Below are 27,649 nucleotides of genomic sequence, written 5' to 3' on the forward strand. Positions count from 1 at the left end.
GATAGATAGAGAGGGATAGAGATAGGTAAAAGAGAAAGAGAATATAGAGAGCACACGCGCATAGAAATTTAGCGAGATAGTGGCAGCTAATTAATAGAATAAGTTAGATATAAAGTTAGCGTAAATAAAGAGAGTGAACAATAGACTCTAATTGTCGTTTCTTTATTTACAGGTGAGTTTGTAAATAGTTGTACAAAGTGTAAAATAATAAGTATCTAATAAAACATAATCTTTATTTACAGAGAAACAAATTTAGTCTGTTGTTTGACCCTTAACACGGGATAGAATATAGACATTATATATATATATATATATATAAATTATTAAAAATACTTAGTCCTTTCGTACAAAAATATTATCCTATTTTAAAGATAAAAACCGATCTGGCTTACACCGATCTAAACTCAAATCATGTAAGATTTTAAAAGTCGAACAGACTTAATTTTTAAACTTCTGCATTTAAAATTTATCTTAATTCAACATCGAGGTCATAAACATCTTTATAAATAAGGCCTTCTTAAAGATATTATGCTGTTATCCCTAAGGTAATTTTTCTTATAATTTATAATATTGTTACGATGGAAGCTGTCGATTGCGGCGATCGAGAGAAGTTGGCCGTCGTATCGATATTGTGGTATCCGGCCAACGGGGTTGTTGTTAAGAAGAAGACAGACGACAGAATCTCTCGAGTCGTCGAAGCGAGAGCACGCACCTGTATCGCATCTTTTAACATTGTCCGTTGACAGCCAATAAATAGTTATTTAGTTGTTGGTAGTGTTCGGTGTTGTTGTTTGGTTGAGGGATGTGTTCGCCGGCGAGGCGGGGCCGAAGCCTCCGCAACAATACAATATAATTTTTATTAACATTGTTCAGGATTCAAGCTGTGGAATTGGGTGCCTATTGTCGAACTGGCGACCGCTATTTCATACGGTTTTGTCGCGTATGTCAACACGCGGCAAGAGCGCGTGTCGCCGTTGCTGGACACCGCGTAGCAACCGTTTCAATTCTCATTGGCCGAATTTCACAGCTTGAATCCTTCAAATTGAGACAAACAAGGATCGTCCGATGTGCGAGCTCCAATCACGGTGCTCCACATTCGACGGTCTTTGTTATTTAAGGCACCTGCGTATGCCTTCTCGCTCTCTTAACGTTCTGAACGCTCATCAATCGCAAGGTATCGCTCTAGCACGTTTGCTCGTCTGTCCGCTCTCGTCTCGATAAGTAGAGATTCTCATCTCTCGCGCTCTGAGACTCTCGCGATTTCGCATCATTCGGTAGCAGTATTCTCGCGATCTCCCGCGCCGCGTAACGTGCACTCTGCTTCGCGTCAAGATTTCCGGCGTCCGCGTAGAAGATTTCCGTCTCGCGGCGGCACGCGTTTCGTGCCGCTCAAGATTTCCTCTTCGCGATCCGACGGCAGAAGTTTGCACGCGCAAGATCTCCGTACGTTCGCCGGCTCGCGATTCTCGTGCGCGCGTTCTCTGTCGCGCTCGCGAGTGCCTCGCACCTCGTGCGCCGTACAACCGAGTGAAATAAAGTGCATTTTCCCAAAGGACAAGGGTTTATTTCTCCCGTCTCTCCTTGCCTCCTCGCGCGCTCATTTCTGAGTGGTCCCGGCCCCCCGGCGACTCCGACCTTCGGTCGACGTCAAACAAACATTAATTTATGATTTCTTAATTTAAAGTTTATTAAATTTAAATATCACCCCAATAAAATAAATCAATAAATTTTTTTATAAATAAATTAAAAACTTTATTAATCTATTAAATTCTATAGTCCAACTTTTGCGACACGATATGTACAAGGAAATCGTTCCAGAGATCGGCAGGTGCCCGCCCGAGATTTTTGAGTGAAGCAACAATTACAGAAACTCGATCGCGTAGATTTTGAAGATCGGACGCGGATTCACGAGACAGCGCTGGCAAATCAAGCATCGACGTCAGATGTGAGCTAATGAGGCGCCGAGGGTTTTCGTAACGCGCGGTTAACGCCTTCCACGCGATATCGAAGTTGTCGGCAGTTACAGGGAGATTTCCGAGGCATTCGAGGGCACGGCCCGTGAGCGACGACATGAGATAGTGGAGACGCGTGACATCCGCGAGCGATTTATTTGCGATAATGAGCGCGGTGAAGCGATCGCGGAACGCCTCCCATGCCTCATAACGGCCGTCGAATTCCGGCAAATGGATGCTCGGAAGGAGCGGAGCGGCGGACGTGGGACTCGCTTGTCCGTCGGAAGTATGTTCAAGCTGACTTACAGAAGTGCTGGGGAGCTCGTCGAGTTTTTCTTGCATGGAGGCCAGAGCGTCGAGGTACGTTTCCTCCGTCGTCGAGAAAGGGTCGTCGGAGAAGTACGGAAGTGCAGCCTTCGCGTCCGGTGAGGTGGAGGCGAGGAGTCGAGCGTGCCCGGCCTCGAACCGCGTCCAGTTGGCCTTCAGATGAGCCATCCTCGTCATTAATGTCGAGCGAGTCCACTTCGCTTTCCCCAATTTGTTGAGGTTGACGAGCACGCGCTCGATCGCGCGCTGCGTCAACAGCTGAACTTCGATAGCGTCTTCCATGATGCACGATCTCTCCCTCGTTTCTCACTGACCACGTGGATTATTCGCGATCCGGCTCGAAGGACCAGAATGTTTCGGCGTCGACCGACGGTCGGAGCAGCCTGCTGCCGGGACCACTCAGATTTGAGCGCGCAAAGGGATCCACAGGATGGGTCAATGAGAGGTTGAGACAGAGAGAGAGAGCGAGGATTAAAGGTGGAACTGCACTTTAATATAGCACTCGCACTTACAATGCGCCGTGAGAGGCGCGAGCCGGCGGACGAGCGGAGATCTAGCGCGAGCAAACTTCTGCCGTCGGATCGCGAAGCGGAGATCTTGCACGACACGACACACGTGCCGTCGCGGGACGGAAATCTTCGACGCGGACGACGGAGATCTTGACGCGAAGCAGAAGGCTCGTAACGCGACGCGAAAGAGCGCGAGAAAAATACAAACGAATATTTTTCGAGAGCGCGAGAGATCAGCGAACGGGCGCGAGAACTATTACAGTACGATTAGAATATACCTTGGCGACGGCAATTGACGAAAGTTACAAGAGCGATGCGAGAGGCGAACATGAAGAGAGCGAGAAGGCACGCGCAGGTGCCTTAAATAACAAGGACCATCGAATGTGGAGCACCGTGATTGGTGCTCCCGAATCGGATAATCCTTGTTTGTCTTTGTCAATGAGAGACGAAACTGTTGCTACGCGGTGTCGAGCAACGGCGACACGCGTTCTTGCCGCGTGTTGACATACGAGACAAAAACCGTATGAAACAGCGGTCGCCCGCTAAGACAATAGCCGCCGAATTCCAACGCTTGAATCCTGAACAATCTTTAAATTTTTAATTTATTTAATTTTTTTTATAATTTAATTATATTTTAATTAATTAAATTTTTATATATATATCATATTATTATTAAATTATTAAATTTTTTCTATCATATATTAAATTTAAAAATTAATTTATTTATTATATACTTCAATTAAAAATTATAAATTTAATTTAAAGTTTATCCCCTAAATTATTTATATTTATTAGTATATATATATTTATACTAAAATAAATATATGAATTAAATTCATTTCTAAAAAAACTAGATATCTATAAATTCGTATCACATTTCACATCAAATTAAATATTTATAATTGTTCGAGCAATCAGCTGTTCGGTGCCGCTGTGCGTCCGCACGCACACACGGCAAATTAGCGACTGCCGAACTTTGTTTGTATTGAGGACTCGGCCGTCGTCGCGGTTCGTCTCTCTCTCTCCCCGCACACTTCGGGCGGACCGAGTAGTTCGGGGTGCGCGGCGAGGGGAGAGAGCCCCGTCAATATACACGGCAATCCGTCGAGCCCTCGCTCTCTTTTCCGAGAACCGCAGTGATAACACAAATAAATCAGTTAGCTCTCCCACAAATTCCGACTTTATTTCTCTCAATCGTTCGGATCGTAAGTTAAAGGTTCCTCGTTCGGAACCCAACGAAGATCCAAAACATTTGGTGCCGAAACCCGGGAATAGAGTGTGCCGATTTCTCTATTCCACTCGATGCACCGCAGAATTACGAAGAATTCTGTGCATCACCGCGAGTTCTGTTGTGCGCTTCCGTTGTCTCCTCGAGTGATCCGCGAGTGCATCGAGCATCTTCCGAGGCTCCGTCGCAGACAATCAGGAAGCACCTGAAAGGAAAGGAGCAAGTGAATTCTTCGAACAGAATTCGTGAGACCGTTCTCGAAAAACGGTACTTAGACCGCGTGGCGAACCGTTACGGATTCGAAAATTCCGTGACCTTCCACCGGGACACCAACCGCTCTCGAACCGACCGAGGCAAGGTGTTTACCGCGATACGCGTAAAGTCCTTTATCTTTCGCGTCTCGATCAGTTTGTTTTCACGTTTCGTTTTGAATTTTAACTGCCGAAACAATGCCGCAAACGTTCAGCGATGTAGTGGTCGCTCAGGAGGAGATCGCTGGCCGCATCAAGAACTGCATTACCAATACCGACAAATTGGGGGCAGCGAAACTCTCTGCGGTTGTGCTGAAGAAAAGGATCGAATTGCTGGAAAGTTACTGGCGCAACTTCACCGTAAATCACAACGCTCTGAGACCGATGCCAGATTACGCCGCCAGTAACTACAGGAAGAGGGGCCTATACGACGAAGTCGAGGAAGCCTACATTCAGAACTCCTCTGAATTGGTGGAGAGGCTAGAAAACCTGAAGCCCGCCGCCTCAGCAACTCCGGCTCAAGCCGAGTCTCACGAGTGCAACGCCGGACCCAAACTGCCGACCCTGACCATCGAGAAGTTTTCGGGCGATCTCCTACGGTGGGAGGAGTTTCGCGATTCGTTTCGCGCTACGATTCACAACTCCAAACGATTGCAGGACGTCCAACGCCTACAATATTTGAAGGCGAGCCTCACCGGTGCGGCTGCGAAGGTTATCGCGCGTACATCCCTGACAGATGCGAACTATTCGACGGCGTGGGCGGCACTCGAACGTCGTTATGGAGGCATCCGTGTACTGACCACCGCTCACCTCGGAAGACTTTTGGACTGTCCGGCAGTAAAACGAGCTTCGACGGAGGAATTGACCAGAGTCCTCGACGAGTTCTGTCAAGCTCGAGATGCTCTGGCCGCACTGAAAAAACCAGTCGACACATGGGACGACTGGTTCGTGACACTCCTCGTCAGGAAGCTGGACTCGACGACGCGCCTGGACTGGGAGAAGATGTTCCCGGACCCGACGATCATGCCGTCCTTCGTGGAGATTCGAGATTTCCTCGAATCACGCATCCATGCCTTGGCCTCGACCCAAGAGCCGATGTGTTCGTCAACACCGACCAAGCGAGAGGAGACGCGAAAATCCGAACAAAGGACGGCCATGACCGTGCAAATGACCAAAGGGCCATCCGCGAAGGCCAGCAACGTTCGGAAGTGCCCGCTGTGCTCGGACAATCACCAGCTAGGGCACTGCGGTCAGTTCAAAACCTTTAGCGCGCCGGAACGCAAGGAATTTGTGTACCGAAATAAACTGTGCGTTTCGTGTTTCTCGGGAACCCACTTGCTCGCGGCGTGCACGTCTTCCTACCGGTATATGGTGTGCGGCGGTCATCACCACACCTCGCTTCACGAGGCGTTCCGGAAGAGTGAAGCTCCCGCGCAGCCAAGCACAAGTTCGGTGAACACGTTCAGGTCGAATCGCGTTGTTTTACTGGCCACCGCGCGCGTCCAGTTGAAGTCCCCGAACGGTCGCAGTGTCTCCGCTCGCGCGTTACTCGATCCCGGGTCCGAAATGTCATTCGTGACGGACGATGTCGTGCAAGCGTTACGTCTTCCGCGCCGGAACGTGGAGGTTCATTTGACCGGATACCAGGAGATAAACGTGGGCACGGTACGTCACGAAGTGTCCGTGTTACTCGCGTCTAGTCGCGACTCCAAGTTCCGACTCGCGTTAAACGCGCTGGTGACGCGAAAAATTACCGCTCCGACTCCAGCGGTAGAAATTAACGACGAGAAGTGGACTCACCTCCACGGACTTCCGTTGGCCGACGAGGACTTCCGCTCTCCGAACAGGGTGGAATTACTTCTCGGGGCAGATGCGTGTGGTCACCTCCTCCTCGAGAATCGAATCGGACCAATGGGCACTCCTCCAATTGTTCGAACGCCCTTCGGCTGGGCGCCGATGGGCACAACCTCATCCACAAAGGACCACAGCGCTGGACCTCGGGTGCGATCCTTGCTAGTTCAGCCTGCACGAGACCTCCGAGACGATTGGCAGAGGTTCTGGGAGCTGGAAGAAGTACCAACTAGTGCAATAAGCACGCCTCAGGACGAAGCATGCGAAAAGTACTTCAAGGATACGCACCGCAGAGATCAGGATGGACGCTACGTTGTGCGCTTACCGTTCGTTGCCACCCCAGGCACCGATGTCGGAGTTCCGCGATCGGCTGCAGTTCGCTTGCTCTTATCGTCCGAAAGGAGACGAGAAAGGGACGAGACGCTCCGACAGAAATACTCCGAATTTCTGGAGGAGTACGAACGGCTCGGGCACATGGAGTTCGTCTCGCGGCACTCGACTGGCGGGGGGGAGAATTACCTTCCGCATCACGCCGTGTGGCGGGAAAAACCATCTGGAAACAAAATAAGAGTAGTTTTTAATGGTTCTTACGTTTCAGGCAGAGGCAGTGCCATTAACGATTACCTGGCCGCCGGACCGAAGCTCCAAACTGACCTCTGGGCCGTAATAACGAGGTGGCGATTCCATCGGCATGCCTTTTCGACGGACATTGTAAAAATGTTTCGCCAGATCAAGGTGCACCCAGAGGACAGAGACTGGCAGAGGATCGTCTGGAGGAACGATCCAAGCGAGGAAGTACGGGACTTCCGTTTGACGACGGTGACCTACGGCACGACGTCGGCTCCGTACCTCGCCTCGAGAGTACTGCTTCAACTTGCCGACGACGAGAAGGCTCGATTTCCGCGGGGTGCAGCGATTCTCCGAGCGAATTCGTATGTCGATGACATTCTGGCCGGAGGAGATGACATCGACGACACCGAGGAGGCTCGACGTCAACTCACGGACATCCTGACGGCGGGCGGATTCCCGCTGGATAAGTGGGCGACCAATTATTTGTCGTCGAGCTCCGGTCTCATTCAATTGTTGCAGGGTCACCAAGAGGCAGGAGCACTGGGACTCAAATGGAGCACGGCGAACGACACTCTGTCTCTTGCGGCTCCGAAGCTCAGGACTGCCACATCAGGTCAACCATGGACCAAACGATCGGTTTTGTCTGAGACGGCCAGGCTTTTCGATCCCTTGGGGTGGCTGTCTCCGATCAGCATTGCTGCGAAGATCCTGCTGCAGGACCTCTGGTTGTCTGGATTGTCGTGGGACGAGCCGCTGTCTGAGCTGTTTTCCGAGCGATGGAAGCAACTTCGATTCGAGATGGAGAGGACCGATCGAATCACAGTTCCGAGATGGATTGGCCATCGTGCGGCGACCAGCGACAGTATAGAGCTGCACGGATTCAGCGACGCGTCGGAAAGGGCATACTCCGCAGCCGTCTTCATAAGGGTGCCAGTTACCGGTGCAAGGGCCGAGACGCACTTACTGATGGCGAAGACCAAGGTCGCTCCAACCAAACCACAGAGCATTCCCAGGCTGGAGCTGTGCGGCGCTCTACTGCTGGCCCGATTGCTGAGAGCAGTAGGAGATTCGATGCGGCCTCACAGCGTGACTATGCATGCGTGGACCGATGCATCGGTCGTCCTAGCCTGGGTGAGGTCTCACGCTTCCAGGTGGAAACCGTTTGTGGCACATAGGGTGGCCGAGATCCAGCGCCTGCTACCGGACGTTGAGTGGCGACACGCGAGGACAGACGAAAATCCTGCGGACCTTGCCACGCGTGGGATTTCAGCGCAGGTACTGGTCGACGATGACCTCTGGTGGAGCGGTCCCTCGTGGTTGTCAGGGCCTCAGCAGGATTGGCCTGGCGCATGTGACGTCGACGAGAGCGAGGCTCCGGAGCGCAGAGTGACGGTGACGACGACGATGGCAAGGAAGACGAAGTCCGGCGACCATCCCAGTCTGCGAGCCGTCTTCGAATCGCCCTGGGACCCTCTCCGATTCTCGTCAGCGTTGAGGCTGGTCCGAGTGACCGCGTATATGCGACGATTCGCAAACAACGCTCGCTCCATCGGTACACCGCAGCACGGGTTCCTGACAGCCACTGAGATCGACGAGGCGTGGGTGAGCGTCCACCGAATGAGCCAAGCTGACGACTTTGGCGACGAACTTGCAGAAATGGAGAAGGGTAAGATAGTCAAATCGACCTCGACCCTTGTTTCTCTTCGGCCGATTATAGATCGTCAAGGTGTCTTACGAGTGGGAGGACGACTGGACCACGCAGCAGTTTCATTCGACCAGAGACATCCTGTGATAGTCGACCGACAGTCTCCGTTGGCACCATTGCTGATCCGGTCAGCTCATCTTCGGACGCTCCATGGGGGAGTGAACTTGACGCGGGCGACGCTCAGGCTCCGCCACTGGATTCCGCGAGACAAGACGCTGGTGAAACGGGTCGTAAAAGGCTGCGTTACCTGCACTCGGCTCCAAGGGCGCACCAGCAACCAGCAAATGGGAATGCTGCCTGCCCAGCGAGTGCAACCAGCAAGGGCATTCTCGGTCAGCGGAGTCGATTATGCTGGTCCAATTCCGATGCTCATGACGAGAGCAAGGGGACAGCGGACCACCAAGGGATACGTCGTCATTTTCGTGTGCCTGTGCACGAAGGCGGTCCACTTAGATGTCGTGTCCGATTTGTCCTCTGCCTCCTTCATCGCAGCTTTCAAACGCTTCGTAGCTAGACGCGGAAGGTGTCACCAGATGCTGAGTGACAACGCTACGACGTTCAGAGGTGCCGATCAGCTTCTGAAGCGCATGTTCAACGCTGCATCGACCTTTTACAAGGAAACGGCGGAATTGCTGGCCGCCGACGGAACGGAATGGAGGTTCATACCGCCGTATTCTCCTCATTTCGGCGGTCTGTGGGAAGCGGCCGTGAAATCCGCGAAGACGCATCTACGACGCACAATAGGGGAACAACAGCTCACCTTCGAGGAGCTTTCCACCTTGCTGTGTCAAGTGGAAGCTTGTATGAACTCTCGACCCCTCTCCGCCTTGTCCGACGATCCAAATGATCCTCCCTTCCTCACGCCAAACCATCTGGTTAACGCTTCTTCTTTGTGCGCAGTTCCAGAACCGGGTGACGAAATCACGTACGACGCAGGCCGACGGAGATGGAACCTTGTATCCAGACTTCTGGAAGGTTTCTGGCAGCGGTGGCGTACCGAATACCTGAGCCAGCTGCAGACTCTTCCGAAATGGCAAAGGGCACGGGAGAATCTTGCCGTCGGAGCGGTCGTGCTCCTGAAGGACGATCTCGCGCCGCCTACGAAATGGCCTCTCGGACGAGTCGTCGAGGTGCATCGGGGATCCGACGGACGAGTGCGTGTGGCTGTCGTGAAGACCGCTACCCGTACCACCACCAGAGCCATCCAGCGCCTTGTACCGCTCATTTCCTCCGAGCATTCCACCGGCGAGGAAACGTGACTCCCTTCACGGCGGGCGGTGTTTAGACGCACATTGTACATATTGTAAATGATTGTAAATATCTGTAGCTCACTTCGTTCACTCTGTTCACTTTGTTCACTTCGTTCACGCCGTTCACTCTGTTCACTTCTCTGTATAACATCCGAAAACCATTGTACTATTTCGTTGCCGACCCGACAACGAGGCGGGCGGTATGTTCGAGCAATCAGCTGTTCGGTGCCGCTGTGCGTCCGCACGCACACACGGCAAATTAGCGACTGCCGAACTTTGTTTGTATTGAGGACTCGGCCGTCGTCGCGGTTCGTCTCTCTCTCTCCCCGCACACTTCGGGCGGACCGAGTAGTTCGGGGTGCGCGGCGAGGGGAGAGAGCCCCGTCAATATACACGGCAATCCGTCGAGCCCTCGCTCTCTTTTCCGAGAACCGCAGTGATAACACGAATAAACCAGTTAGCTCTCCCACAAATCACATTTTTATTTCTCGCAATCGTTCGGATCGTAAGTTAAAGGTTCCTCGTTACGGAACCCAACGAAGATCCAAAACAATAATTTTTTTGTCACAAAAAAAATTTTAATTAATTAGCTCATTTATATTCGAGAATAATATAAACTATATTTAAATTTTAATAACCCCTAATACAAAAGGTACAAAAATAAATTCTACTTTTAGAAATTCTATTAATTATCTTTCACAATACTATATTTATAAAATTTTTATTTTTTTCTTAAATAAATACTAAAATTAAATAATTTTTTTTACAATATATTTAATCTTAAATATCACCAACTCTAAATACTTAATTATTTAATTTAAAATTTTATTTCATGTAAATCTTTTCAATGTAAACGAAATATTTTTATATTAAACTAAATTTTTTATTAAAAACATTTTCCAATAGCTTTACTATGTTACGACTTATTCCATTTATAATGAAAGTGACGGTCAATTTGTACACTAAATGAAACTAATTTCAATTTCATTAATTTATAAAATTTACTTTTAAACCCTATCTTTATTAAATATTAAAATTTAATTTAAAAAAAAATAATTTTTATGTAACTCATTATATCTTAAATAAACTATATTTTGATTTGAATTATCATTATATATATATATATAATATTTAAAAAATAAAATTAAGGACTCAAGCGCGTATAATTCCATAACGCTATGTCCGAGCGCTTCAAGTACCTATGTAACAGACCTGGCTGCGCCAGGCCTGTTCCTAACTGTACGCGCCCCGAACTCGAACCGCCCCGAACACGACCGACGGATACCGAGATCCGTCGGTGCCCGCGGGCGCACCCCCGCGACCCCCGCACCACCGAACCGATCTTGGCGGGAACCGGAACCCGCCATGATGCGACACCGTCGCGCCGGATGCGTGACGACACCGGAAAAGCCGGCCGCGATCCGTACCGCACCGCACCCCCTCGCCTGCAAGACGAGAGAGACGAGCCGGAAAACGGTCTCTTCGGTTTTCCGCCGCGATAACGATCAGACGTGTTTTTACCGAGCCGTATCCTCCAGCCGCCGATACCGACCGTAAGGATACGCCCGAACGCGCGCTGTTCCGACGCCGAGAAACCGCCCGCCGATTCTCGCAGAGTATTTTTGTACCCGCGGATCTTGGAACCGCGAGTGTGACGAATTGCTCGCGACCCGCGACCCCGATCAACGCCGCTGCGTACGGCCGTGACCCCGCCGTGATACGACACGCGCGTGAGGCCCGAAGTGCGACCGCCGACCCCCGAAACGCGAAGCCGGGACAGTGACGAACATTTAGACGACTCGTGTCGTTAATCACCCGTGCTCGACCGTCCGCGTCCCGCCGTAACCCTCGCGTTATCCCGCCGCGAACCCTGGCACGGCGAGCCAAATCCGGCCGCGAGGAACCTGTTGTATCGAGATCCGCCGGGAAACGGACTCGTTACACCTACAACTCGAAACTTCAAACTGTTATATCTCATCATGTAAGTATCTGACAAAAAAATGTTTCAGACAAAATTGACTTGTTTTTTTCTGTAGAATCTAAATATGTAACATTTTATAGGGGGTTCCATTTAAAATTACAAAGGTACCTCCCCTCCCCCGTTAAAGGGGAAGGGAGGCCACTTCACGTTTATGTAGTCAGAAAGGCCCTTCAGTTCCATGCAATTTAAGACTAAGAACTTTAAAATCGATGGCATAGTTTTCGAGATAGTGAGCTGTTCAGAGTTATGTGGGCCACCCTGTATATATATACCAATATACCTTTTATATGTTTCTATTTTTATTTTTATTTTTTCCTTTTTCATATCTCTTGTCTTCCGACAATTGAACCTTCATCTTTCCTTACTACCTCTTGCCTGCATTTTTATTACAGAACTCCTCCCAGCGATCGTGGGGTTTCCTCTGCCCCCCCCCCCTCCCCGGGAGAAACCTTTGTGTTCTTTTTCTTTTTCTTACTGATTTTCTTATTGATTTCTGCCTTTTTCTATCATCTGGAATCGGCAAATTTCTTTAAGACTCCTGTAGCTTCCTGTTTTGGATCTTCGTTGGGTTCCGTAACGTTGGAACCTTTAACTTACGATCGCGAAATGTTCAAGAAATAAAGTCGGAATTTGTGGGAGAGCTAATCGATTTATTTGTCACCGTCACTGCGATTCTCGGAAAAGAGAGCGAGGGCTCGACGGATTGCCGTGTATATTGACGGGGCTCTCTCCCCTCGCCGCGCACCCCGAACTACACGGTCCGCCCGAAGTGTGCGGGGAGAGAGAGAGACGAACCGCGACGACGGCCGAGTCCTCGATACAAACAAAGTTCGGCAGTCGCTAATTTGCCGTGTGTGCGTGCGGACACACAGCGGCACCGAACAGCTGATTGCTCGAACACTTCCTTTATCCACTATTATTGTAATTTTATTTTTTATGCAATTTCTTGACTTTAATTTTCGAAAAATCTCTTTCCCCAGATCCCCTACTCGATTTTATGTTCTATACCGGTCGTGAAGGTCCGTCGGTCCTCGCACGTCCCTGGGAGCAAGTTTTTCGTGCTCCTTTTGTTATAACTTTTTTCGTTCACCTTTCCTTCTTATGAACTTCTAACCCCTTATTCCTTGGTCCCTTTCCCATCTTTTCCCCTCTAGCTTTTCTTTACTTTTCCAATTTTCCCCTTACTTTATTAATATAAAAATTTTTTCTCTTTTCAGGATTTTGAAAGTTCAATTCCCGGAATATCTGGATCCCTAGGTCCTTAATTCAACTATGCAATTTCGTTGCTCGCGGAGGTCCTCCGGCCCTTCTACGCCCTTGGGAGCTGTTTTTCCGTGCTCCTTTTGTTATAAATTTTTCTTGAAAAAATTTTTACCTTACAAAATTCGGGCCCTTAGTTCCTTTGACTCTCTCCTATCTATTCCCCCTAGAGTTTTTTCTTTTTTCTTCTTATTTATTGCTTTCCATTTTTTAGTAACTTATCGGGGCTCCTATTTTGACACTATTTTGAGTTTTCTATTCTATTTCCTGTACTTCTTACGCTTTTAATTCCTTACGCCTTATATTTAATCACTTATTACTAACTTATTACTAACTTATTTCATTTTATTTCATCCGGGGACATTTCTCACCGAGAAAGGCGGTCGGTAGTATATACTGCGTATGGCTCCCTATTCCGTATACGAGGCTCACTCAGTCTCGTTTTCTCCCCTTTCTCAGTTGCCTGACCGAATTTTCCCCCCATTTTTGGGGATCGACGGGTATACCTGCTCCCTCGGGAAAAGGGAAGAGGCTTATAATTACGCACATCGGGTCAGCAGACGGGTTTGTACCAGGGGCCCTCCTTTGCTTCGAGGCGAAAAAAAACGGGCGATTACCACGAGGAGATGAATGGGGACACATTTTTTACATGGTTCCAAAAAATTGTGCCCATGCTGCCACATGGAGCAGTCATCGTGATGGATAACGCCCCTTATCACAGCGTCAAGAAGGAGAAATATCCTACATTGAGCTGGAAAAGGAGCGATATCATCGCGTGGCTGGAGGGTAAGGGGGAAACGGTGGATCCACGGTACATCAAGCTTCGCTTAATGGACCTTGTGCAAAAGCACAAAGAACCGAGCAACAATTATATTGTTGATGCATTTGCAAATGAGAATGGACGTACCGTCCTACGCCTTCCCCCTTACCACTGCGAATTAAATCCAATAGAGTTGGCATGGGCACAAATGAAAGATTTCATAAGGGCACGAAATACATCTTACAAATTGGCAGATGTCCGCCAATTTGTAGATGCAGCCGTAGAAAATGTGTCCCCCCAAAATTGGCGAAATTTCATCTCCCACACGCTGAAGGAGGAAAGGAGGCTCTACGAACTTGATCATGTTACTGATTCAGTGTTAGAGGGAAGCCCCGAGTGGTCGAATTCGTCTGATGACTCGGACATCGGTGTGAGTCAAATATAAGTTTCTTGTTGTATATAGTTTTCTGTAAATAGTCTAGTCTAGTACGTAAATAGTTGTGTTTTTTTGTAAATAGTGTAGTCAGTCTGTAAATAGTTGTGTTTTTTTGTAAATAGTGTAATCTAGTCTGTAAATAGTAAACATATGTGAATGTTAATAATAATGTGTGTACATAATGTACAGATTATTTATTATGTTTGCAATTAAATAAAATTTCAAATATTTAATTAGATATTTCATTATATATGCAAATGGTCACGATTTCCTATACCCTATACTTCCATGCTAATCCGTTTCATTAACACTATTCCTACCGCAACCGGTCAAATGATCGTTTTTAAAATTTCGATTAGAATTTCCTATATACAACATAATTGAATCGCCTTTAAACTTCACGACTTTTCCTAAAATATGTGTATAATACATTTTTCAATATTTAATTTTTTTTTTATTGTTTATTTTCTAAGAAAAATTTGTAGTCTGTCTGTTTGAGATTGGCTGAATGTGTCGGCAGCGTTTCCGCGCCGACGCGGATCGGCGCCCCGCAATTGGCTGGATCGCGGAGAGAAGCGAGATCAGGAATCGATTATTAGATCGCTCTCTAATTGGCCCGCGCCGACGAGACGGGTTACGATCGATTATCATCGTTTCGCCGGCTCGCTCGCTCGTCCAGTTCGTTTCTAACGCTCTATCAAACTATCTCGCAATCGATCTTGATCTCGACCTCTTGTTCGCGTGAACGCTTCGCGTCTTTTTGACCGGTTTCGTGCTACAAGAGCTATCTACGGCTCCCGAAATAGACGGGAGATATCCACTCCAAGCTAACTGTTCAAACGTGTTTATTTGTGTTTACAAACTGTACAAAGTAATCGGTTATAGTTCGACGATCCTCACGGTGAAATAAAGTCGTTGTGTCAGTAAACCGCGGCTCTTTAGTGTTCGCCTTCCGATCCCAAACATTTGGTCCTTCGAGCCGGATCCAGTATACAGTCCACTAAAGCAAACGTTAAATATATCGTGAAAGATTTCGGTTGAATTCGCGAAGGAGACAATGGCTGACCTTGTCGACGAACAACGTACGCTCGCGCAGCGAATCTCCCGCGTCGCGATCAACCTTAAGAAGAAGGGTAAGGCGAACATTACTCTGGGAATGCTTCGAGCGGCTCACTCTTCGATCCAAGAATTCTGGGCTGACTTCTCCCAGGGGGATCTAAAAATAAGAAAAGCGGCTAAGAACGACGCCAAGTTGAGGGATAGCGCTTACATCGCGGAAGACGAATTCAGCGATGTACATACAGCATATTTGGAGCAAGCTGGAGTTCTCCTCGACATGATCGCCGAATTTGAAACGGCGGCAGCCGTTAAGGTGCCCTCTGATTCGAACGTAACGCCCGGCGAGGCGACGTTTCAGAGGTCACGCGCAGTGTTGCCAAAGATGGCTCTCCCCACTTTCGAGGGTCACTACAAGGACTGGCCATCCTTCCGCGACTTGTTTACCTCGCTTATAATCAACGACTCTTCGTTGTCTCCGGTGGAGCGCCTGCATTACTTGAAAACATGCATGAAGGGCGAAGCCATGGCGCTTCTGAAGAACATTCGAACGACGAATGACAATTTCAACATCGCGTGGAACAAGTTGGAGGATCGCTTCAACAATCCCCGGCTGCTCGTTCAGGCGCAAATAAGAGCTCTATCTTCCGTAGCTCCGCTGCGCAAGGAGTCGGCCGCTGAGATGAAACGTCTCTTTAACGAAACGTTCGATGCCATTGACGCGCTTGAGAATCTTGGCCGGCCTGTCACTAATGCAGTCGACTGGATCGTCGAATTGACAGTCGAGCGATGGGATCGGCAATCGCGTCGGGAATGGGAAGATTCTCTCAAGCACTCCAAGGACCATCCTACGCTGGAACAGCTGAGGACCTTTATGGAAGGGCGCATACAAACGTGTGAAGCGCTCGAACCTCAGACGGACGAAGCGTCCGACGGGCGGAAAGCTCACGTGAAGTCCGCGAAGGTGCATGCGGTGTCCAGAGCTAGTTCGTCCGCGAAGGTCTGCGCATTGTGTCAGGGCAATCATTTTGTCTTGTATTGTGGCCGGTACCAGGCGAAGACTCCTGCCGAGCGGAAGGAAACGGTCAAGACACTAAGCCTGTGCTTCAACTGTCTCGGGAGGCATCCCGCGAGTGAGTGCACGTCTCCCAAGCGATGCCAAAAGTGTGAAGGAAAGCACCACACGACTATCCACGAGGCCGCACCATCCAGCAAGTCCATGAAGTCTCCGGAAGCCTTCGTGCAGCACGTCTCCATGCACGTGAGTCGCTCCTCCTTCTCAGTTCTCCTCAGTACAGCGCGCGTAGCAGTTTCAGGCCCACGGGGACAGGGCTGCTCAGCTCGTTCCCTTATTGACCCTGGCAGTGAAGTCTCCCTCATCACGGAAGCGCTCGCGCAGCGGCTCGGTGTCAAGCGGAGCCAAGCTCGAGTTCCGCTTCTCGGCGTCGGAGGTGCAAGGGCAAAGGTCACACGAGGAAAAACCACGCTGGTCATATCTCCTCCTGGCAGAGGAAAACTCCGCTTCCAAATTCCTGTCTACATTCTGCCTGAGCTCTCGCGATACCGGCCGTACAACTTACCTGCTCGAGTCGATTGGCCGCATATCCGAGGACTGGAGCTCGCCGATCCGGGGTACCACCTAGCCGATCCAGTCGACATCCTGATAGGAGCGGACTCCTACAACATCATCCTTCGAGAGGGGGTCAGACGGGGGCCGCCACACACTCCTGTAGCGCAGGAAACGGCTCTAGGTTGGATCCTCACCGGAGGCATCGACTCGGGAAACGCCGATGGGTCATCGAGCAGGGCGGAAGTTCCGGTCCATCACTGCAATATAGACCGCGAATTAATAGAGTTTCTCACCAGGTTCTGGGAGCAGGAGGAAGTCGAAACTTCGATTCCAGCCACCGCTGACGACAGGAAGGCAGAAAAGCACTTCCTAGACACTCACCAACGGCTTCCTGACGGACGGTTCATGGTGCGTCTGCCGTTTGCAAGGACACCAGAACTAGGAGACTCTCGCCTCATCGCACTGCGTACACTGGACTCGCTGAGCTCCAGATTCCAGCGTTCTGCCGAATTCCGCCAAGCTTACGGTGAATTTCTGGCAACCTACGAAGCTCTGGGGCATATGGCCGCGACGACGCATCCAATTTCCCGCGCAGGGTATTATCTCCCGCACCATGGAGTAATGCGGGAATCGAGCACCACGACGAAACTCAGGGTTGTCTTCAACGGCTCGAAGGCATCCTCCAACGGGAAGTCTCTGAATGAGTTTCTGCTTCGGGGACCTAACTTGCTGCCGAATCTCGCGGACATCCTTCTACGCTGGCGGCGGTACGCTCTCGTATTCACAGCAGACATAGAGAAGATGTACCGACAGATCATCGTCCATCCTGACGACCGGAAATGGCAGAGGATCCTGTGGAGGCCTGCAGGGAAAAGCAGCGTCGTTGACTACGACCTCAACACGGTCACGTACGGACTCACCAGTGCTCCATATCTGGCGATCCGATGCTTGCACCAACTGGCTAAGGTGGAGGCACAGCGTTTCCCCTTGGGATCTGGCATCTTACTCGAGGAGGTCTACATGGACGACGTCCTCACTGGAGCGGACACACCCTCAGAGGCTAAAGCCAAACAAAGGGAACTACGGGAGCTCCTCATGGCGGGCGGTTTTCCTCTGCGCAAGTGGGCTGCCAACGCGCCGGGTCTACTTGAAGGACTGTCCCGCGACGAGAGGAAGGGCATCGTCGAGTGGGACTCTCCCACGCTCCACAGCGTCCTAGGTATCAAGTGGTTGCCCTCATCTGATTGTTTCCAGGTCTCCGCTGTGAAGTCTCTACCGAGCTCGGGATTCACCAAGCGTGCAGTACTCAGCGGGACAGCGCAGCTGTTCGACCCACTCGGCTGGCTGGCGCCAGTCACGATCGTCGCCAAGGTGCTGATCCAGTCCCTGTGGCTACTGAAGGTCGATTGGGACACGCCACTACCGGAGAAGGAGGAAAAGCTGTGGCGACAGTTCCAGAATGGAATCCCGGAGCTGCAGCATCTCCAGGTACCGCGATGGCTCGGAACCAGCTCCTGCAGTTCGCCTCCCGAACTCCATGGGTTCGCTGATGCCTCCGAGCGCGCCTATGCTGCGGTGGTCTACTCCCGCAGCGTCAACCCGGAGGGAGTGGCGACGGTGTCGCTCATCGTCGCCAAGTCTAAGGTGGCTCCTCTGAAAAGGGTCTCGCTGCCAAGACTGGAACTCTGCGCCGCTTTCCTGCTGACCAGACTCGTCGAACACGTCGTCCGGGTGCTGGACTGGCCGTCCGTCGACGTACATCTGTGGTCGGATTCCGCGGTGGCTCTCAGCTGGATCCGAGGACATCCCACACGCTGGCCCACTTACGTGGCCAACAGGGTCGCCGAGATCCAGAGGATGCTTCCAGCGGCGAAGTGGCACCACATCCGGAGCGCGGAGAATCCGGCGGACTGTGCCTCCCGAGGGTTATCTCCGGCGGAACTACCGAAGTTCTCGCTGTGGTGGCGAGGACCCGAGTGGCTCGCCTCACCCGGTCCACTTCCAGAGGAAACCAGGTCAGAGGCAACGCACGAAGTAGAGGAGCACCAGGTTCTGCACGTCACCAGCCGGGAGAAGAGCAGTTCCTCGGAACTAGTCGAACGCTTCTCAAGTTTGAATCGGCTGCTCCGGGTCCTGGCCTGGTGCCGCCGATGGGTTCCTGGAAATCGACAAGGAGAGTCACTCATCACGGCAGCCGAGATTCGGACAATCAAACTCACCCTTCTACGGCTGGAACAGGCCGCAGCGTTCGCGGAGGACATCGCCAACCTTCGGAAGGGTCGACCGCTAGCCGCCAGAAGCCGGCTAGCCAAGCTGTGTCCAATCCTGGACAAAGACGGGGTGCTGCGCCTGGGAGGGCGGATACAAGCCGCGAACCTCCCATACGACCGGACTCATCCCGCGATCCTTCCTGACGAATCCTCCTTAGCTAGGTTGTGGGTCGATGCTGCCCACAAACGATGCTTGCATGGAGGAACACAGCTCACACTGGCTACGCTACGCCAGGAGTGCTGGATCCTCAAGGGTCGCCACTTAGTTAAGGCCTGCATCCATCGGTGCACCACCTGTATACGCTGGAAAGGCCAAACAGCCCCACCAAAAATGGGAAACCTTCCATTATCTCGAATAACGCCTAGTCGTCCCTTTTTCAGATCAGGCATCGACTACGCAGGACCCCTACACGTGCGAACCAGTCGGGGTCGTGGCAAGCTGACCTCGAAGGGATACATCGCGGTATTTATCTGTCTGGCCACCAGGGCTGTCCACCTGGAGGCTGTCTCGGATGGGTCCACCGAAACCTTCTTGGCAGCACTGCGGAGGTTTATCTCTCGGCGAGGCCGATGCGCAGAACTTCACAGCGACTGTGGTCGAAATTTCATCGGAGCCAACCACGAGCTCCGGACGCTACTAAAGCAATCCGTGGCACAGGGAGGTGGCCCATTCGCTGCAGCTTCCAGGGAGGGCATCACCTGGAAATTCAATCCCCCTTCCTCTCCACACTTTGGGGGCATCTGGGAAGCGGCCGTCAAATCGGTCAAGCACCACCTGCGGAGGCTCATCGGCGAACAGCGGCTTTCCTTCGAGGAGCTTGCCACGCTCCTGACTGGTATCGAAGCCTGTTTAAATTCTAGGCCAATACTACCGCTGTCCGATGACCCTGAGGATCCAGCAGCTCTAACTCCGGGACATTTCCTGGTCGGGGAACCGCTCCTCGCTATTCCTGAGCCCAGCCTCGAGGAATTGTCAGTCTCACGGTTATCTCGGTGGCAGTTGGTGCAGCAGATGCAGCAGCACTTTTGGAGGCGCTGGTCCCGGGAGTATCTGAATTCACTGCAACCGAGGGGCAAGTGGCGACGAGATCAAGCATGGGTCAAGGCCGGGTCCCTCTGCCTAGTAAAAAACGAAATACTGCCACCCACACAATGGCCACTAGCGCGCGTCGTCCACGTACACCCGGGGCCAGATGGCTCGACTCGCGTGGTCACGTTACGCACCTCCACTTCACAACTGCTGCGACCGGTGCACAAGCTCATCCCGCTCCTGGCTCCGGAAATCGATGAGACTGGCCACGGGAACAACCTCGAGGCTGGACTCTCGGCGTAACTAAAAACCATGTAACTCTTTCATTTCGTGGTCGATTCACCTCATCCCATCATGAAGTCATCTCACTCACCTGGTACATAGCTCACTCTGTAAATCATCACTGCATCACTCGGCACCATCTTCGCGTTCACTCGTCACTTGTAACTTCGTAAATTACTACGCACTTCTTTCTGTTGTAGAAACTACGCAACACGTTGCTGACCCATTCAGCCGAGCCATTCATCTGTTTCGCATCTCCCCACCACCTCCACACAGCGGTTTAATTTCGTCATTGGCTGACGAGGCGGGCGGAAATGTTTGAGATTGGCTGAATGTGTCGGCAGCGTTTCCGCGCCGACGCGGATCGGCGCCCCGCAATTGGCTGGATCGCGGAGAGAAGCGAGATCAGGAATCGATTATTAGATCGCTCTCTAATTGGCCCGCGCCGACGAGACGGGTTACGATCGATTATCATCGTTTCGCCGGCTCGCTCGCTCGTCCAGTTCGTTTCTAACGCTCTATCAAACTATCTCGCAATCGATCTTGATCTCGACCTCTTGTTCGCGTGAACGCTTCGCGTCTTTTTGACCGGTTTCGTGCTACAAGAGCTATCTACGGCTCCCGAAATAGACGGGAGATATCCACTCCAAGCTAACTGTTCAAACGTGTTTATTTGTGTTTACAAACTGTACAAAGTAATCGGTTATAGTTCGACGATCCTCACGGTGAAATAAAGTCGTTGTGTCAGTAAACCGCGGCTCTTTAGTGTTCGCCTTCCGATCCCAAACACTGTCTTACCTACCACGACCGGTCATTTGACCGGTAGAACGATTTATATCTTTTTGTAATAGTATTCTTTCAAAGACTCAATTCCGAAACTATAAAGTCGTTACACACGAAACATAATGCAGTTGTGGCATGATTTTAGCCGAAAAGTGCCTTCCAGGGACTGCTTTACGGCCCTTCAAAGTGTTTACAGTTCTCGCTCGCCTATCGGCCTCGCGGTGTTTATTTGCCTGATTGGTATCCGAAGCGGTCCAGAACCTCGGATTTTCTTACACCGTCTTATCTACTATGACTGTAAAATAAATAAAATCATAGCCGAAGGAGATGCCTAGACGTCTTCGAAACTGCTGTAGACGGAACTGTTTGGCAAGAAGTAAAAGAAGGGTCTAATCCTGGAAGAGCACCTATTCATAATATTTTTAGGGGAACATCAGGCCAAACAGGGTATAGTAAACGAAATATTATGCGGTGAAAACGAATAAAATATACATTATATACTCCTAAATAAAAGAAACTATATTTTTATACTGTCAAATTGGCTATTATCTTCATTCTATATTAAAAAATATAAGTTGTGCTAAAGACCGGTCATTTGACCGGTCGCGGTAGGAATAGGTATACGTGAAGTGTTGGTAGGAATAGTGCGAATAGGAATAGGTAGGAATAGGCACACCGCGTATATGAAAGTCACAGTGGGGAGTGGATGGTGGAGTGGGAGTTGTGAGGTTCGCAGCGCCTTCCGCGGCCAGTCGAGCTGCGCGAAACGGTACGGTTCTCCCGTGGTGCAGAGTGTACGTATCATTACAATTAATATTATACTCAATTTATATTAATTAGAGATTTTGTATATCAGATTTATATGTTAGTTACATATTTCATAAAAAACAATTAAGCTGTACGTTCTAACCTTGGTTAAAAAAAATAATGTGTACATAATGTCAAACACGTACTCGACAGATTACAGCCACGTGCGTGAATGTGAAGTTAAACTGAAATAAATCCATGAAATTCAGAAAAATAAAAACAGTCAGTAGTGGTAATCATACGCAGAGTGCAGTGAAATAAATAACAAAACGTGTGCGAATGGTCTTTACCCCGTAAAAGTCGTTTAAAAGGTTAATTGAATGTGTTGAAGTGCATTGACACGTGTTCGTACAAAGCCACGTGCTCGAAATTTAAAATCGTTAAATAGACAAATTTAATCTTATAAAAAGATTTACTCGCCATATGCACAATATTAAGTATCTTATTATTAAGAAATTAGGCTACATAAAATTAGTTCAATATAGATTTACAAGTGGTTCACCGAGTGATATGGCCATGTTATGTAATAGGTTAGGTTGCTACTCTGACAAGTGTATGGTCACAATACAGTGTATGGTATACAATACATATAAGAAAAATAAGTATACCTTAGTTTATAAAATGAATACATTACAATATAGTTTATATATACATAGTAAGTTGGTAAAAGTCACCATACGTAGATTTAATCTGCTGAAGAAAAGGTCAATATCGCGTCGATAAAATATTATTCTAGTTATTACTATATATATCACAGAAATAAACATATAGCATAAGCTATATATTTAAATATTAATAAATACAAGTAACGTCTAATAAGCAACAGTAATAGTGTTGGATTCCTGGTTTGGAAATCGAGTACAACAGTTTATAATAAAATCGAGAAGAGTTTTATTTAAGTGTATACACGGTGGCGAGTTTAAGGTACAACGATGTAACCTTCTGCACTGAAATATGCAAGAAGAAGTTCTGACTCTGTTTCGACGGGCTGCTACATATATGTAGCTTTTGAGAGGAAAATGTGGAAGGGAGTAGAAAAGGCTTGTTGTGGAAAGGATGACGTGGAAGAGACAAAGTCTAAGGGTCTGTTTGGTTCTGATGATTCAAGGGTTTTGGCTGACGTGTCTATGGCATGATTATCATGATGCGTTGGTGTTTAACTAGAGCCTAGGGTTATCGGGTATACAACACCTCCCCCCATTAAAATTGAAGACGATGAGAAAAGGAGTCTTCAATAGGATGAACGCAATGTCTTAGAATTAAATCGCGGAACTAATAATAAAACATAATACAAAATGAATATATAATGAAATACAATTGAGTAACGTAATTATAAAATGATTACAATATTTGAATGAATTTGTTAGAACTAAAAGTGTACATAAGTAAAGGATTATTAGATCGATATACATAGGTGCTTACTTGCTAAGATCAACATATGAGATATTTCGCAGTAGCTAGAGGAGTAAAAATGATATATGTGAACCAGCTAGTAAAGTATAAATATGGAATTATTCGAGAGGTCTAGAATATATGTATAAGATAGAATAGTGAGAAGTAGAAAAAGAAAAAAAAATGTATGGCTTATTGGATATAAATAAATTAACGCAAATGACTATATACAATTTACAACGGTGTAGTGCTCCTACGTGATGGGGTTCTTCCTCGGGCTCGTGCTGATTGGACGTCTCCCTGTGGTTCTTCTGCGTAATAGCGTTTTGTAGCTTTAACTCATCTAGGATGTGATTTGTTTCTATTGATAACTTGTTAATTAATTCAATGTTGCTATTTAATTGATTTTCATTACGTTTTAAGGAAACCACCGAGTTATTAAAATTTCTTATTGTGCTAGAAATCACCTGTATTTGAGTTTTTAGAAGAGTTTGTGTCTGTCTGTTATCATTTAATAGAGTGTTGATACTATCGGTGTAATATTGTGCGTCGTCAGCATCTGGAGTACCGAACAACCAATTAAGAGCGTATGATACGCCATTAATAAGTCCGCGACGTTTACGAAATTGTGATTTTTGGCCCACTATATGGTGTAGCATTTCATCTTTCGCAGTGATATCAGATAATTGATCTTCTATTATTTTTAATGTTTGTTCACAGTGAAAGTTCGCGTAACTAGTTTTTGACGATTCTTTTGATACCAATGTACAGAGATCTTGTGATTGAAGGAAATGATGCCTTGCCTTTTCAAATGCTTCATTTAAATGTGTGAAATTTACGTAACTAAGTAGCGTTAATGTAGCCTTACCGATCTTTGCTTCGCCTAAATTGTTATAAAATATTCCACTCGATAGGTTATGAGGAGTATTGTTATAAATATAGCATACTACGTAAGGAAAAAGGAGGAGGAAGATGATTAAATTGTTAAGGGTCCGCATCTGAAACAAAATGTTTCAATAAGTTGGTATGGTATCATTTTTTGGCCTGCTTTTCATTAGAAGTGACAAAAAATGTGACTGTGACCCTACGCGACATCAAATCTTAAACAGAGTACCCCTTTCATTTTCAAGGTATATAAACCCATTCATTTTCATCCTCTTTGGTTAGTCGAGAAGCGGTTCAGTCAAGATTCAGACGCGGTTCAGTACTCGTGTAGTCACGTCGCGTAAAGTCTAGTGAGATCGGGTTAAAGTCCCTTTCGAATCAATTCATAACCTTATAGATTCCGTTAGTTCGGTATATATTCTATTTGGCATTCAACAATCGCCATCTAACCCCGCATTGCCAGTGCGTCAACACCGTGCAACATAGGTAACAAATTCTCAAATTGTACATTCACTCGCGACACAAACAACAACATTTGTAATTATCTTAAATCAGAATATATTTGTCTTGTTTGTTAACTCGCGTAATCTACAACCCTTAATTATTGCCCAATATCCTAATCTAATAATTGAACGTTCCCACATGATACAATCTTACCGCTCGGATTGTATCAATTAAATTATATAAGTTACGAGGCTTACTAATCTTAAATTCAAATCAACGAAGATTTCTCCCACCTAGTGGCTCCCCGGTTTCGCATTGGGTGCTTCTACGAAAACTATACCATCCTAGCGGATCCCCGATTTCGCATTGGGTTCTTCCGTATCCTAGCAGCTCCCTGATTTTGCATCAGGTGCGTCTGTGAGTTTTCCACCTTCCTTTCAAATCGGGTTCGCCGCGTGTCCAACCTAGTGACTCCCCGATTTCGCATTGGGTGCGTTCGCGAAGTTTCATTCTCCTAGTGGCTCCTCGGTTTCGCATCGGGTGCGTCTGCGTTTGACTCCAATCTCCCAGAGGTTCCCTGATTTCGCATCAGGTGCGTCCTCGACGTCAACTATCCTAGCGGCTCCCCGATTTCGCATTGGGTGCGTCCGCGTACCTAACTAACAAAATGAAACCATATTCCTGGGGTAACAACCCCTCGCCGGCCTCTCGCGTTGCTCGCAGCCCTGGCTCGTAACAAGGTCTTTTATTAATTGAGACATGAAATCCGCGCCTTGATCTGTTAATATAGTTTTAGGTATGCCGAAGGATGTAATGGTTTCTGTCAGAGTCTTCGCGATCGTTATGGCTTCGTGATTAGGTATTGCTTTTGCGAAACTATACTTTGTTAAGTCGTCTTGCATCGTTACGATCAATTTATTGCCATTTTCACTTAAGGGTAATGGTCCTACAATATCTAAAGCTAATCTTTCAAAGGGTTGTTCGGATGTGGAAGTGATTTCCATAGGCTGTTTTACGGGTTTAAAATTAGTTTTGTTAATTTGACACGATGGACAAGTTCTTACGTATTTTCTAATGTCTTCCTTCATCGAATTCCAATAATAGCGTTCCGTGATTTTAGAATATGTCTTATTAAATCCATGTTTAGGATTCAACGATTCCCGCGAATTATGATGTTGTGAATATCGTTACGCGATACGACCTCGCGGGAGCGCTACACAACACAGCGACGAAAAGTGCGAGTCGACCGCTAAACTAGATCGATTTCGTCTATTGTCATCGCGAGACGACACTTTCGTCACTTGTATCACGAGACATTGTACGAACCACACGCGCTTATCGCTTACAGTCGCCTATCCGTGCCAATCACGGTGTGTCTTCCGCGCCCCTCTGGATTCGACGTTATTAAAATATACATATATTATCGTTTCCGGAGTGTGCCGTGATTTTCAATATTTTTTTGTTAAATAAAGTCAATTCTTTTCGGTTGTGCGTCCAAACCATAAGTGTCGTTTTCTTTGGTGTTCGTCGAGTCACTGTATATCTTCGTCAAGATAATTCCGGCTATCCTCCTGACAATCCTTGTCGCAACAATCCATAATGTCCCGAAAGTTTACTATCATGATTTTCTTTTAATATTTCTGTCATTTGTTCTTGATCTTGGGGTTCTATTTTATTATTATCATAAATTCTAATCTCGTTTTTAGTAAATACGAACTTTAACATTTTTGATAGTTGCATTAAACTTATGTTATGTTTTTTTCTGGAGGAACTACGATAAAATTGTTGTCTTTAATGTGGCATCTAAAATTTATTAGACACTCGAACAAATTTTTAAATTCTATTTTTTCGAAATATACATGTGTGGGAAATAATATATAAATAATTTGATTTTCATCACTCAACTTACAGACATTATTAGTTATGGGAGTGATTTCGTGAATATTAAATTTGTTTGAAACATATTTCGTGTATGGATTGTCTTTATTTAAATCTTGGGACCAAAACAATAGAATTGGAGTTTTTAGTTTTCTTAACGGTGAATTAGTTTTCTCAAGTGCCACTATTTCTTGATTATTACTTTCAAATTGTAGAAAGTCATCATAAGACCTGACGTTTTTAACTGTTACGTTGACTTGACATTGTGGTTCCGTTGGCAATCTAGATAGTCCGTCCGCATTTGAATTGACTCTACCTGGTTTGTATTTAATTTGATACTGATATTCCTCGAGTCTTAGTCGCTGTTTGGCGTCGACCGAAGGTCGGAGTCGCCGGGAGGCCGGGACCACTCAGAAATGAGCGCGCGAGGAGGCAAGGAAAAGACGGGAGAGTAAAAACGGTTATCCTTCCGGAAAACGGTTCTTTATTTTCGCAATAAAACCCGGAGTTCGGCAGGTGTTCGGAAATCTTGCGCGTGATCGTCTCCGCTGTGATTCGCGCCGGAAATCTTGAACCGCTCCTTGCCGAGAGCCGCCGCGATCGGAGAATCTTCAACGCGAACGTCGGACGATCTTGTCGCGAGCAGAGTCACGCAACGCGACGCGGAAATATCGGCTGGCCGAAGAACACACTATTGAGAATTGCGAAAGGCTTGAAACTGATGCTGAATTGAACTCGAGCGAGAACTGAGACTGAAGAGAGCGAGAAGGCGTACGCAGGTGCCTTAAATAACAAAGACCGTCGAATGTGGAGCACCGTGATTGGAGCTCGCACATCGGACGATCCTTGTTTGTCTCAATTTGAAGGATTCAAGCTGTGAAATTCGGCCAATGAGAATTGAAACGGTTGCTACGCGGTGTCGAGCAACGGCGACACGCGCTCTTGCCGCGTGTTGACATACGCGACAAAAACCGTATGAAATAGCGGTCGCCAGTTCGACAATAGGCACCGAATTCCACAGCTTGAATCCTGAACAGTCGCCATCTAATTAATTTTGAGGAAGGATTACGACAATTCACTAGCCATTGTAACGGACGATGATCGGTGTAAATTATGAATTCACGGCCGTATAAATAAGGTTTAAAATGTTCTATAGAGTTAACTATTGCTAA

General features: G+C 47.9%; 1 long non-coding RNA gene across 1 annotated transcript in view; it reads left to right on the forward strand.

Moving 5' to 3' along the window:
* The first annotated feature begins 300 nt into the window (after window positions 1-300).
* The window catches only part of LOC143363690 (uncharacterized), a 69,332-nt gene continuing 41,983 nt past the window's right edge, over window positions 301-27,649 (forward strand). The window contains exon 1 of the long non-coding RNA XR_013083885.1: window positions 301-545. This is a non-coding gene — a long non-coding RNA (uncharacterized LOC143363690). The remainder of the gene's footprint in view (window positions 546-27,649) is intronic.

Source organism: Halictus rubicundus, unplaced genomic scaffold (assembly GCF_050948215.1).
Source record: "Halictus rubicundus isolate RS-2024b unplaced genomic scaffold, iyHalRubi1_principal scaffold0094, whole genome shotgun sequence".
In the NCBI taxonomy this organism is placed as follows: Eukaryota; Metazoa; Arthropoda; class Insecta; order Hymenoptera; family Halictidae; genus Halictus; species Halictus rubicundus.